The sequence below is a fragment of the Neodiprion fabricii genome, chromosome 4, assembly GCF_021155785.1.
Source record: "Neodiprion fabricii isolate iyNeoFabr1 chromosome 4, iyNeoFabr1.1, whole genome shotgun sequence".
NCBI classification, from domain to species: Eukaryota; Metazoa; Arthropoda; class Insecta; order Hymenoptera; family Diprionidae; genus Neodiprion; species Neodiprion fabricii.
The window spans coordinates 16180786-16193800 of NC_060242.1; the positions used below are offsets into that span (position 1 = coordinate 16180786).

Sequence of the window (13015 nt, forward strand, 5' to 3'; positions counted from 1 at the left end):
CCTAATTGAGAGCAACTCATGCTGCAACACATTTGCGGGATTTTCAGCCTGTAGGATATGCAATCCTCTAGCACGCGCCTAATTATCGGCAATTTGAATATAAATATTCGAAGGTTAAAGCAGATAAATCTGCCTACTTCAGGGGGTGTGAAATTTTCACTCATCGCAGTTCGACTAAATTTAAACAGAAATCACGCAATAATTTCACTATCAGGGTACAGTTTTGAGTAGAATGTGTAAACTGCGTGGCAATTTTCTCGCAATAGGAAGATAATGGTGAGTGTAAATATCCATCAATTCCATTTATGAACAAGCCGATTAAATAAAATAAGGTTATGACGCTCCTTACTTGGGCTTAGGCTGCAGTCATAAATATAAACAATAGACGAACGATTGAGCCACTGCGATCTGCGAAAAAAAATATCCAAGTTTGCCGCGAATATTGCAGTTTATATCATAATCTATAATTCGTTTCGTGACGGGATTCGTGCGGTATATAATTTATCGCGGTTAACTGACATCGCGACGCGTTTTAGTTGAGAAAATCATCCGGTTCGCTTTTCATTCTTTGTGACCCAAAATCGAACCACATTTGATATTATTTTCATGACCCCCTTTAGACACCACCTGATAGGATCTCAGCGTCATCAGACAAAACAAAATGAAGAATTGGAAGCTCTATTGGGCACAAGATTAATTGGACACAGCCCGATGAGACAACAGCCATATTGGACACCGAACATCGAATACGACAGAAAATAAACTTCGTCAGATGTGAAAAGGTAATGCTGAAATCCCATTTCCACACCGATTACGGCGAACGAAAGCTCCAGTGTACGTATTTACACGGCAGTACATGTTCAAATTTAATCAGGCGGAATGGCTAATTTAAGGCCAAGGAGTGTACTTGGAATTTTTTTCTCCACTGCAGCATCGGTAACCACCTTATTCCATGAACTGAAAAATCTTTGTAGTGTTGTGAACTGGATACACCGAGCATTGAACATTGATTGCGAGTGAACACTGAATACGGAGCTTATGTTTTCCGTAATCGGACTCTCAGATTACTTTTCCACATCTGACAAATTTTGATTCCAATCGAGTTCTGAAATAGTTATTTAATTTCTTGGTCCATTAGATGTATTCAATATTCGGCGTCCAAAAGTCGGCTGTGTCGAACAAACATTGGTTTCTAATCAGGCCGCGTTCAATAAATATTTGTATCCGATATAGCTTCCGGTTTTATTTTTTGCTCTCCAATAACGCTAGTGTCCTATCATCGCCACAAGCTACCGACATCTGCATGAGCAGTCGTTGGTATGAATTCCTACAATGCCGGCATGGTTAAGTGATATAGAGACAGATATGTTTCATTTTCCTAATCTCGCATATCGGGAAAAAGAGAGCGTGGCGTTACCGACCGAATTACAGCCGATACCTTAAGTTACTTAGCTTACCGATTGGCACTGAACGCGTCTTACAATAAGCGTGGCGTTACCGACCGAATTCCAGCCGATATCTGAGGTTACTTCGCTTACCGAATGGCACTGAACGCGTCTTATTGTAAGCGAAGTAACCTAAGATATCGGCTGGAATTCGGTCGGTAACGCCATGCTCTCTTTTCCCCGATATGCGAAATTAGGAAAATGAAACCTGAGATGAGCAGGGAGATCTCCAACGCTCGGCTTTTCGTGATACCAGCTAGGTTGGAGCGTCGACGTGACACTGAGGCGGCCACTCACCGAAGGTGGCCCACAATCGTGTATATATGATATACTCGGTCGATCGAGCAAGTGGTTGCCAATCGCATCCTTGTCCCCGCTCACACGGATGTTTCCAGGAATGCAAGAATTGGGATCTTTCTTGATTCAATTATGAATGTCAGCGAATAAAAGTATCTCCAGATTTGATAAATTTTGGATTCAATTAGCGGACGCTGAACCAAAATAATTAACCATTTCCAGCCCGGATACTTTTTTTTTTTTAATAAATATTATTTTTTTATTGATATGAAAATATGTGATGCCTGGTGTTCTCGAATATTTGTACACGCAGTCTATGGAAAAATATACGAAGCCAGCTCGATAACATTTATGCAAAATGTGCAATGGGCAAGTGGTTGGGGGAAATTTTTTTTTTCTCGAACTGAATCTTCCAGAGAACCATCAGCGAGTTCCAAGCAAGCTCCGTAAATATCCCGAGCTAACGCGCGATCATGGACATAGCTGTAGTGTGGCTGAGTGAATACCACATGAGGGTGGAGTGATGTGGGACACGGGTTCGATCGCAATTCACTTTTTTTTTGTTTTTTTAAATTCAATCACAGCTTTTTTTTGTATTTTCGGGGAGAAAAAACATATGAAAGAAAATTTCGAGAGACGGTCGATTTTTTCCTTCTTTCCTTTTGCTTTTTTTTACTGAACCCACCTTTTTTGTAGTGGGGGTAACCCAGAAGAGGACAAGTAATTGAAACAATAAAATACCGAGAGTGAATCGATTTGTTCCCCGTTCTTGGCGCCTCTTGTTTTTATTTAATCCCCGCCCCTTTTTTATTTCTGGTAACTTAGAAGAGAGAAAATAGATGACAGTGAGAGTGAACCGATGTTTTTTTCCTTACATTATTTTTTATTTCGTATTTTTACTTAATCCCGCTTTCTTTTTTGTATTTTTGATAACCGAGAAGAGAAAAAAGGAATAAAAAAAAGCAATTCCGAGAGTGTGTAGATTTTTTTACATTTTTCTATTGTTTTTCGTTTCTTTATTTGGTAACCCGGGAGAGAAAAAATCTAAAGAAAAACAAATGGAGACCGGGTCGATTGTATAAAAACTCTCTTTCAGCTGTTTATTAATATTACCCCCATTCAGCCGTTTCCCCACCGGAAATCTTGAATTCAATCATTGTTTAACGGGATCACGCACAGTATTTCAAAACCTGTAGAAAAATCTGATTTTTCGAAAAATATTCAGAAATGACTGTACAAAAAGATCAGGCTGGTTCCCGAACATTTAAACAAGAAAATAGGTATTCAAAATTAGACTTATTCATAGCAGCAAATGGACCGTGACTTTCGAAAACAATTGAAGAGGTCGTAAATGCTGGGAAAAAAGTGAAATCACCTACCTATCCAATGGACATTATTCTTGTTATGAGTGTTATAAAAATGTTAGCTAGCCGCAACTTCAAGGACAAAATCATGAATTAATTACCTTTACGACTCATGACTTCCGGTCTCGAGGTGAGGTTATGCACTTGACAGCTGGCAACTTGACGTGGCCAAATTAACAAGTGAACTAGTCAAATTTTTACTAATAACCATATTTTTTTTCATGCAACAACTAATTACAATAAACTAATTTGTCATTTATATTAATTTTTTAATCTATACATTTTGAGGGGATTATCACATCAATCCGCACGATAAAAATATACTACAGTTGTTCAATACACGCGTGGTCAGCATGATCTCATTAATGATATAATGGGATTTGGGGAGCAAACAAAGTGAAGGTGAAGGCACGTAGAATTGGCAGATGAATGTCCGTAAGGGTTTGTTTTTTCCGAATATTGAAGCACTCATGAACGAATACTATTCAAATTTTTGTGACGGAATAACGTCTGGATTTCACAGAACGTCAATAAGGAAAGTGTTGAAAGAATTCTGTGAATCATACTTTTGTTGATTGTTTAGCCGAGTGCACTATAATTGGAATCAAATGATTAATATTCCAAACTATTCGTGAAACAGGATAATAAGCATGAACATTTAACTTAGTATTCAGCAAGAAAGATTAATGCACTCGTTTTCGGGGGGCACCACGAGAAGGCAATCAACACCACCCCCCGTTCCCGTATTTAAATTTTTGGCTTGAATATAGAAATATTATGTATGGAGCCAGTGATTAGCCAGTTGAATCATTATAGCATGTAAACTAGCTAGCCATTAGGCCTATATGCCATTTTCCGATGTTCAACCAACAAATTTATACACGGGTTGAAGCGTAGTTCGCACAGCCTCTGTTAATTGCCAGGTACGACTTCAAGATTTGAACTCGGTCTACAATAGACGCATACGTTCCCGTTCCCGTGGGGAGTTTAAGTATATGAAACCCATAGTACCGTCTACAATTGAACGCACACGCGATTGTAAACATTACTATGGGTTTCGTATACTTCAACTGTCCACGATAACGGGAACGGAAACGTATCCGTCTATTGTAGACCGAGCTATAAAATACACGAAGCGCAGCTCGTAGAGCCTCTGGCAATCGCCGGGTACGTCTTCAATAAGAGAATACTTAAGCGCAACTCACTGAGCCTCCCCGGGTACGTCTTCATAACAGAAAGTGTCATGAAGCGCAGCTACGGAACCTCCGGTTGACGTCCGGGTACATCTTCGCATTAAGAGCTTTCGATTCAATTTGAATACCTTCAATTTTTTGTAACTTACTGTTCGGCTTGTGCATAGTACGAGCTGATCCGGACTGTCGTACTGTCCGATTGTTGAATGTAGTCTGAGCGAAAACCTTCACTTTTACCATAAGGCGTAGAAGCTCTGTGCGATGCTGAAGGCATTCATCGCCTCCGTGAAACCAGTCAGTAAACAATCTGGCAGTATCTGTGATAATATCATCTATAAGATTGATCGAAAGACCTTTGCAAGCCCAGTGAGTCTTCCACAATCGATAAAAAGCTTGGAGTTGCGATCTGTCGATGCTTTCGAACTTGTTGCTTGTGAACTTGTCTGTGGGCCAGCTCAGATATGACACCGATGGCGCATCAGCGTCAGCATGTTCATATTCCCGAAGCTCAGTATACACCTCATTTGGCGATGATGCTTCCATCGGAGTTTTAACGGTTCCAAAACGACATCGATCGCACGGAAATTTGCGTAGGTTGCGCTGAGCTACGTAACCAGCAAAATAATTGATTGCGCAAAGTTCGTAGCTCCGTAACTCCGTTTCTTTCGACGTCTCCGCGTTCGCCATTTCTGTTTCTTGCTCTTGCCTCAGAACTTCCACAGCATTTTCTACTTCTGCCGTATCCTCGTCGAATTCGTGTTCGGTGGGATCCGCAGGCATACTCTCTGGCGTATCGAAAGTCCGAGCTACCATCGTGCAGGGTTCTATTAAAGCAACGGCGTCAGGACGTTGTACATTTCCTCTGCTGCCGCTGCCGATGTATCCGGTAGAAAGGATGTGTCTTAGATACAAGCGAACCATCCGAGCCGTGGGATTTGGGTTGTGACCACCTCGCTGGCGAAATTTCGACAAGAGGTGTTCGACGGAATCTTGGTTGCATAGTCCGGCTGCCAACTCGAATCCGGGATACTTCTCTTTTATCGTCGGATACGTTAGCAGAATAGCTCGCGAAGTATTTTCAGCCATCCCCTTTCTCCTTGGGTCAGCAATCGTCCGTTCCGAAGAAAACTTCACGAACTCTGTAAGCGTTTCCTCGATCTCGGGTTTCTTGTCGGCAAGCGGGCGCTCATCCGGATTTCGGCACAAAAGCTCGTAGGCATTGCACGAATCGATGACTTTATTCATACGCTCAGCAAAAGCTGCGCTAGCCTGTCACGTTTCCGTGTTCAGCCCGTGCGGATCCTTGCCTGCAATTGTTATTGCCGCTGCAAATCGGCGGCTCAAAATTTGAAAAGCACGCTCAACGTTCATCGCCTGGAAGGACGATGGAAACAAGTGCGCCTCGGAGATGTGAGAAAGTAGATTCGAGGTAATACTGCAGTTATCGTACCTCTAAGTTTTTACAAAATCTTTGTAGGAAGCGATAATCTGACCCCTCCAGTACAGTAGGTGGTGTGTTCGCAACGTGCTCAAAAGACGTTTTATCAAATGAGGAAAGTCGAATGAAGCAAAGTAATTTCGGTCACCGCTCATAATGCACGGACTCTCCTCTGACACTTTTAAACAAGAATTGAACAATTTTTGGTTCGAGGGACCCTGATCACATGTCACGAGGTGAACTACGGCTCCGGCTTCATGCAATCAACGGAGGCATTCATGGACCAAGGTATGAATCTCCTCGGCCTTCATGCCAGTCCCGGGAAGAAAATACGCGAGTTGTTGCCGCCATGACTGATTTGCGTTCAAACTGTCGACGCAAAAAACGAAGACGTAGCGCGCGCGTTCATCCCTCCGACCTAGTGGGCCGAGATCAACCAGACCTTCGATGCAATCGAGTTTCTCCGAATATTCTTCAAATTGTTTGATTGTCATCTCGTCCCATTTTAGAGCGCATACCCTATTTTCGATAGGCAACTCTTCAATTTTGACCTTCAACTTCTGGAATATGAAATCGCAAAAGCCGGGTTTATGTCAACCTCCGAGATCCAATTGCGCACGGTACTTTCCGCCGGAAACATGCATCCTGCATTTCTCAAACGCGTATAAAAAAGCTGCTTTGCAAGATCTTTTTCTTCCTCCGAGTAAGGAGCATTTTTTCGGTGCAATTGGAGCTTCATCATCGTTCTTGCTGCCGGCTGCAAACTCTTTTGCTGATCGAGAAAACTATCGAGGGACAATTTTTTTTGAAGTGAAAACTTCTTTAGCGGCGCTTGACACTTTCTTAGATGGGTACAAAATGTTAAACTCGCGTCAGATCCGTAGCCTGATCGAAAAAGCGTAAGACGGATGAAGAGGGAGTAAAATCCCCCTCTCTTCCTACCGTACGGCGAAAATGTATGCCTGCTCCATCTGTCTCGTTTAAGTGGCGCTGGGCGCCTGCGCGTGTGTGTTTTTTCTCCACACGTGCACCTGTCCTCAAGGCTCGTTTCAGCTTTTGACGGAGTTGTCGAACCGTTTTCGTCTTCGATGCATTTTCCCGTATCAAAGCGGCATTTTGTTTACGCAGATGACGCAACACTTTTGCACGAAGCGACAGATCACCCACACATGACATGTGTCCCTCAGGCGTCTGACATGCAGGGTTACTGTCATCGGGTTGCGGTTCTACGCTCATCCAGATGCAATTTTTGTCATTCGAATCAGCAAAGCTCACCACTGTCTTCCTATACTTACGCGCATGCTCCGCAACGTGCAAATCTTCTTTACCTACGCCCGTAGGCACACACGCCGATGTCGACGAGTGAACCGTATCAAAGGCGAACTCACCTGTGCTTTGAGAATCAACGACTCGAACTCGACCGGGCGTTGCGAGAGAAATTGCATCACTTACCATTGTACGGACTGCGCAATCATCCACTGGACCTTCCGCATATGTGGATGGAGTTCGGACTTCCGGGTGGTCCTTCGAATCGTCAACACTCTCGAGAAACATAAGAGGAATCGCCTGTTGCGAAAGTCTGTTGCGAATGAAGTACATCGGGCTGAGATGCTCCCGGCATAACCCCCACGTCCGTAATGTTTCCAGTGATAAAGTCAGCAAGTACTTATTGCCTGCGATTTCGGAAAAAATGTACCTGCATTAACAAGTGACGCATCTGCGCCAAACCGCGCCGTGTGAATACATTGACTTTGAAACTCGATAGGAGAATTTTTTTTCCTACCGAAAGTGAGTTTTGGTGACAATTTTGAGTACTTTGCCATAAGGTAAAAATCAATAAAAAAAAAAAAATATCCTGCAGATGCGCAGAACATTTTTTGCTGTCATCGTAAGGTGAAAAAGTTTGAAATCAATCGTTTAAAAAAATGTCGTTCAGAAAACCTCTAGAAAACTTTATTTTTTCTACTATGAAATTAATGTAAATATATTTGCAAGCAAGTGCGATGATTTTTTTTCTAATTGTCTCTTTTCCAAAATCTCTGTTTTCGAGAATTCATATAGGTTTAATTTCTGATCGTTTAATACTCCGCATACTTCTTGGATGCAACACGGAACATTTCTCCGAACATATATCAAAAATTCACCCTTCATAATTTTACCAAAATTATAGAAATTGAATTTAAAATGGAGTGAAAATTCTGAACAATTTCATACATGTTCCGAGAAACGAACGAATTCATTCTATCATATAAGAAAAGAACATGAACGGAAATTTGTTCAACAATTTTTTCCCGCCACAATGTTTTTACAAGTTTTTTGCATTATCAAGAGACGCGGCAGACGTTTCTCATGATGCGTGAAAGCACTCATTTTTCATTTAGGAATTGAAATTATAAAAAAAAATTTTGTATGCTGGATAGAATCGAAAAAAAATTTTTGAAAATAAAAATAAATTAAGAATCAATGTACCAAGCATTCTTCAGCACATCCTTTTTCGCATAGCGTTAGTTATTTTAGATTTCACTGTTCTCCGAGATTCTTGCACTTTTCCATTTCGAGAAAAAAGGCAAATAATTACAAGGCAACACTTACCGGTATTTTTAACCCACGCATCAAGGCGGCAATCTCCTGCCACAGGAAACCTGTATACCTTTGTTCCCGTAAATTTCGAATTGTTGTAACCACGGTAAGCGCAGAGATCGCGCGCTCGTTGTGGTTTGTTTTCATCCATTGTTGATGTTTTTCGACGCAACAAAGCACATACAGAAGTCACTCCCTTATTACGAGATTACGATGTTGAGTATTCGTAACACGAGTTGCGACTGACGATTGAAAAATTGGTGGATAGATTTGGGGGAATCCGTGATCGCATACAAAGTAATGCATTGTAAACTTGGTCGTTTCGGGATATATTTCGAGATATACATGCAAAATTTCTCGTCAATATTTGAATCGAGAGTCGACCGGCGAAGTCGAAGTATAATGCAAAAACAATAAACCGGGTCGGTTGTGATAAAAAAAAAATCAGCGAACTTTCAATTTTTGGATCCAACATTTTCGGTGGGTGGACCAAATGGGGGTATGACACCGCCTAAAGGGAGGAAAATGTTTAATATTCCATACAATCATATATGTATATATTAGGGTGCTTTTTTTTCGACTATTTTTTTTCGGTCCCATCGTGAAAATTTTATTGGAAAGACAAAAAAAAAAATTCCCTGAAAGTTTGAGCTCTTAATATTAATCTTTAGTCGTAGACCAGGGCGTGTAAAGTTTTCCCATTGAAAATACACGGAAACTCGGATTTTTTATCTTTAAATTTCTATAGCTCAGCGGCATTTCATGGCATCGCTTTGACCATAGACAAGTATTTCTCAGGATTAAACGCTCTACAAAAGTGCCCATTGCGGAAAAGTCGTAACTCACACCGGCGAGCTAGTACGGGCCACTAAACCTGTCAGAACTTTTCCTTATTAAAAAAAAATACGCCCATTTTATATCAGTCTTGACGAGCATTTAAGAATTTTGAGAGATGCGAGATCGGAACGACAAAATTATTTCAGTAGCAACAATGTATGGACCCCTCTCCTTTTCTGATACAGGCAGCCAGTTAAAAGGCTTTACAGTGTTCAGTTTAGTGACAGCAGCTCTCGAGGTATCAAGATGGTAAGTAAATTGCATAATTATTTGACATGTATGGAAAAACCGGCTTACAAATCATATTTTAAATCATAAAATCAGTGTGAATTTTTTTAGATTTTTAAAAATGTCGTTTTCGAAATTGGTTTTCCGATTTTTTTAAAATTTCACCAGTGGCTAAAAAAATCTGAAAAAAATTCCGAGACCCTTGTGGGTCGGTTGCAAGATCCTACTAACAAATTATGAAGAAAGAGAGGAGGTGAGGTGCATTGATTGCAAATTTGACGTGGAATGCCCCATAGATATTAGATTGGTCGTTAAATTGCTTTTTTGCAATTTCAATGTTACATTGTCGTAGATCGGCTTCAAATATATAAAAAAAAATTTTTTAATTTTTTTCAGAACTTCATTTTCAGCGAAGAAAATCACGGGCCAGCAGGGTCACTGAGGGTTCGAAATAAAAATTTGTAAAAATTAGAGATTTATAAAAAATATATTTCACACGGATCTACGACCATCCAGCATTGAAATTCCAAAAAAGCCATCTAACGACCACTCTTGTGTACATAGTCAAACGAAAGTAATTTTCAGACGAACGGTAAAATCGCTAACCCGCATACGCAAAATCGTAAGAGTTGAGAAAAAATATCCTGTATCAACATTTCAGTATAAGTTGTCGATTAGCATTTTAATCGTTCATAGGACGAAACAATGGCAGTCGTAATAAACTGAATGCTGCAAACAGAATTATCTCATATTCCTTGATTTATGTACAGACGATTCCTATTGACAACTTGGAGACTGAGATGGAGGCGTTAACCCGGATCGTCAACCAGGACGAAATGTGAGTACGCGCACATATCGCTTTGGAAATCCCAAACCAGCGTTTGTTGGTAACCGTTCAACTGTGTCGTCAAATATTCACATCGGAATCTAATAAATTGTAGGAGATGCATTTTTTTTAAACAAAAATAAATATTTCCTAAACAACACTTCCGACAATTTGTTACATACCAATTTCAATTTTTTTAACACGCCGGTTGAAGCATTTCGAACAATCTATCGTTTCGGATTGTCGATACGACTTTTGTTTCCATAAATAAAAAAATTTTAAGGCCTGTATGCAGAGTAGTCGGTTCTTAAGATTGAGCACGGTCTTCAGACCGTGAAGTCCTGTCTCAAGTCATGGTAAACGAGGACTTAAGACCGTGCTTCAATTTAAGAACTGACTATAAACACGAGCCTGACTGTTTTTCCCTCCTTGAAGCATGGACGCCTCACTCCCCCTTCCTCAATAACAATTGACCCGACATGTTCGCATCCCAACTTATTCCGGTCTTATTCTCTACACTCCATCTGTACGAAGAATATTTTATTCATTGCGGGATGGATCAATGTACAACGGGTCAACTTGGTGTTGCCTCGGGCAGCGCGGAGATTCCAAAAACTCCTAATCGTAAGTACTTATGTGATGCATGCGATGCGCTTTTTCATTCACCATTTCAATATCGGCGTTCCAAACATACAGTGGAGTCTGACACATAGCTTACACAGACAATGCTGGGGAAGGTTGTAAGTTTTCCATTCGGTATTGCGAAAGAGTAAGGGGTATAGCGAGCCCTGCTCACGGATGGGTACTTTATGCAATTTGCATATTTAGATTGTTTTTTAATAAAAAGAATACACTTATTTTGCTACCAACTTTAGTAAATCTTCGGCCAAATGTGTAGATTCAGTAAAAGAATCGTTATAATGCAGTCGTGTAGGGTTGTGGACTCTAAAAAAAACATTGTACAGTCGCATGATTTGATTTAGAATTTGCTTTTTAACTCCAGAATTCTAGTCGGGCCCGATCCGGTGATTTTTTTATGGAATCTTACGGAAAAGTGGTCTGTCTGGAGAAAATAATTTAAAAAATTGTTTCATGGAAAATAGAGTCTACAGGGCCGTTAAAATTATGATGCAAATGTTATTGAAAAGAAGATTGAAAACTACAACTTTTGTTTTCAATGTTTTTTTTTACAAATACTTCAAAGAAAGTTGAAAAGAAATCGGGTGAAGTCGTATACGACCTTATATGGTTTTTCTTTAATTTTCAACGCGGACCAGCGTAGATGATTGTAGTGGATTGCGATAGGTTACTCTCAATTGTGTTGTTCTGCTCATGCAGCCACCCCGAACGATAATAAGAAGCAGAAAAAAAATTGGCGATGGTGGGATTAGAAAAAGTCGAAGAAGAAAAAGGAAGAAAAAAAGTCCGCACTTGCGCCGGATACTGCGCAGCTTCACAAGTTGGTCAGATCCACCCCGAACCAGCGGGACAAGCGAGTCTCTCGGAATCCGCGGTTCCGAAAATCTCACACTGACGGTCCGCCGAAGCAGACGTCTTCGGACCCGCAGACGGCGGAAGAACGAGCATTAGCGGTAGTCGTTAACACCATACTAAATCAAATGTCATAAAAATCATGATGCGGTAAAAATAAAAATATTCCTGATAATAATAAGAATAATAATAATATCGGGTGATGACAACATTTATTCTATTTTCTGACGTACGTTCGTTGATTGTTTGGCCAAGTGCACTAACGTCTCCCTAGTGATTGTTATGTTTGAAATGACAGCACTAGGAGTGGACATGGTGCATTCGATTCCATGTTGACCATTGTCCCAACACAACCAGCTTTCGTGCGACATTCTTTACATTGGTCACCCTTTCGAATAGAGCATACGCATTCTATTCGTGGTGCCTGCTAAAGAATCCATAAAAAATTCAAGGATATTTTCGGAATATTTTCAGGGTATTCAATGATATTTAGGAAAAGTAGAAATCAACTGCAATGACAATTAATGATATGTGGGTGATTCTACTGATTCCAGACACAAGTCGGGGTCCTCGATATTTAATTGAAACTTTGTAATACATTGTAAACTTCGTCATTTCGGGATGTATTTCGAGATATACATTCAAAATTTCTCATAAATATTTGAATCGAGAGTCGACCGGCAAAGTCAAAGTATAATGCAAAAAACAATAAACCGGGAATATATGTATATATATATTCTCTTCTAAGAGCACGCGAGGATTGATCAGCCGACACATGATTGCAAGAGAGATAGCTGAAATTTTTCTCATCCGGGTTACCAAATAAAGAAACAAAAAAAAAAAAAGAAAAATGTAAAAAAATCTACACACTCTCGGAATTGTTTTTTTTCATTCCTGTTTTCTCTTCTCGGTTATCAAAAATACAAAAAAGAAAGCGGGATTAAGTAAAATTATGAAATAAAAAAAAATGTAAGAAAAAAAAATCGGTCCACTTTCACTTTCATTTATTTTCTCTCTTCTGAGTTACCCGAAATAAAAAAGGGGCGGGGATTAGGTAAAAAAAAGAGGCGCCAAAAACGGGGAACAAATCGATTCACTCTCGGTATTTTATTGTTTCAATTAATTGTCCTGTTCTGGGTTACCCCCACTACAAAAAAGGTGGGTTCGGTAAAAAAAAAAGCAAAAGGAAAGAAGGAAAAAATCGACCGGCTCTCGAAATTTTCTTTCTTTCATTTGTTTTTTCTCTCCGAAAATACAAGAAGAAAGCCGGGATTGGATTAAAAAAAAAAAAATAAAGAAAAATAAAATGAAATATA

At 40.1% G+C, this 13015-nt stretch overlaps 1 long non-coding RNA gene across 1 annotated transcript; it reads left to right on the top strand.

Annotated features, from left to right (window-relative positions):
* Positions 1 to 150: 150 nt before the first annotated feature.
* Positions 151 to 11861, top strand: LOC124179617. The gene is made up of 3 exons (XR_006870110.1): positions 151 to 276; positions 10153 to 10220; positions 11547 to 11861. It is a non-coding gene; the product is annotated as an uncharacterized LOC124179617 (long non-coding RNA).
* The last annotated feature ends 1154 nt before the right edge of the window (positions 11862 to 13015 follow it).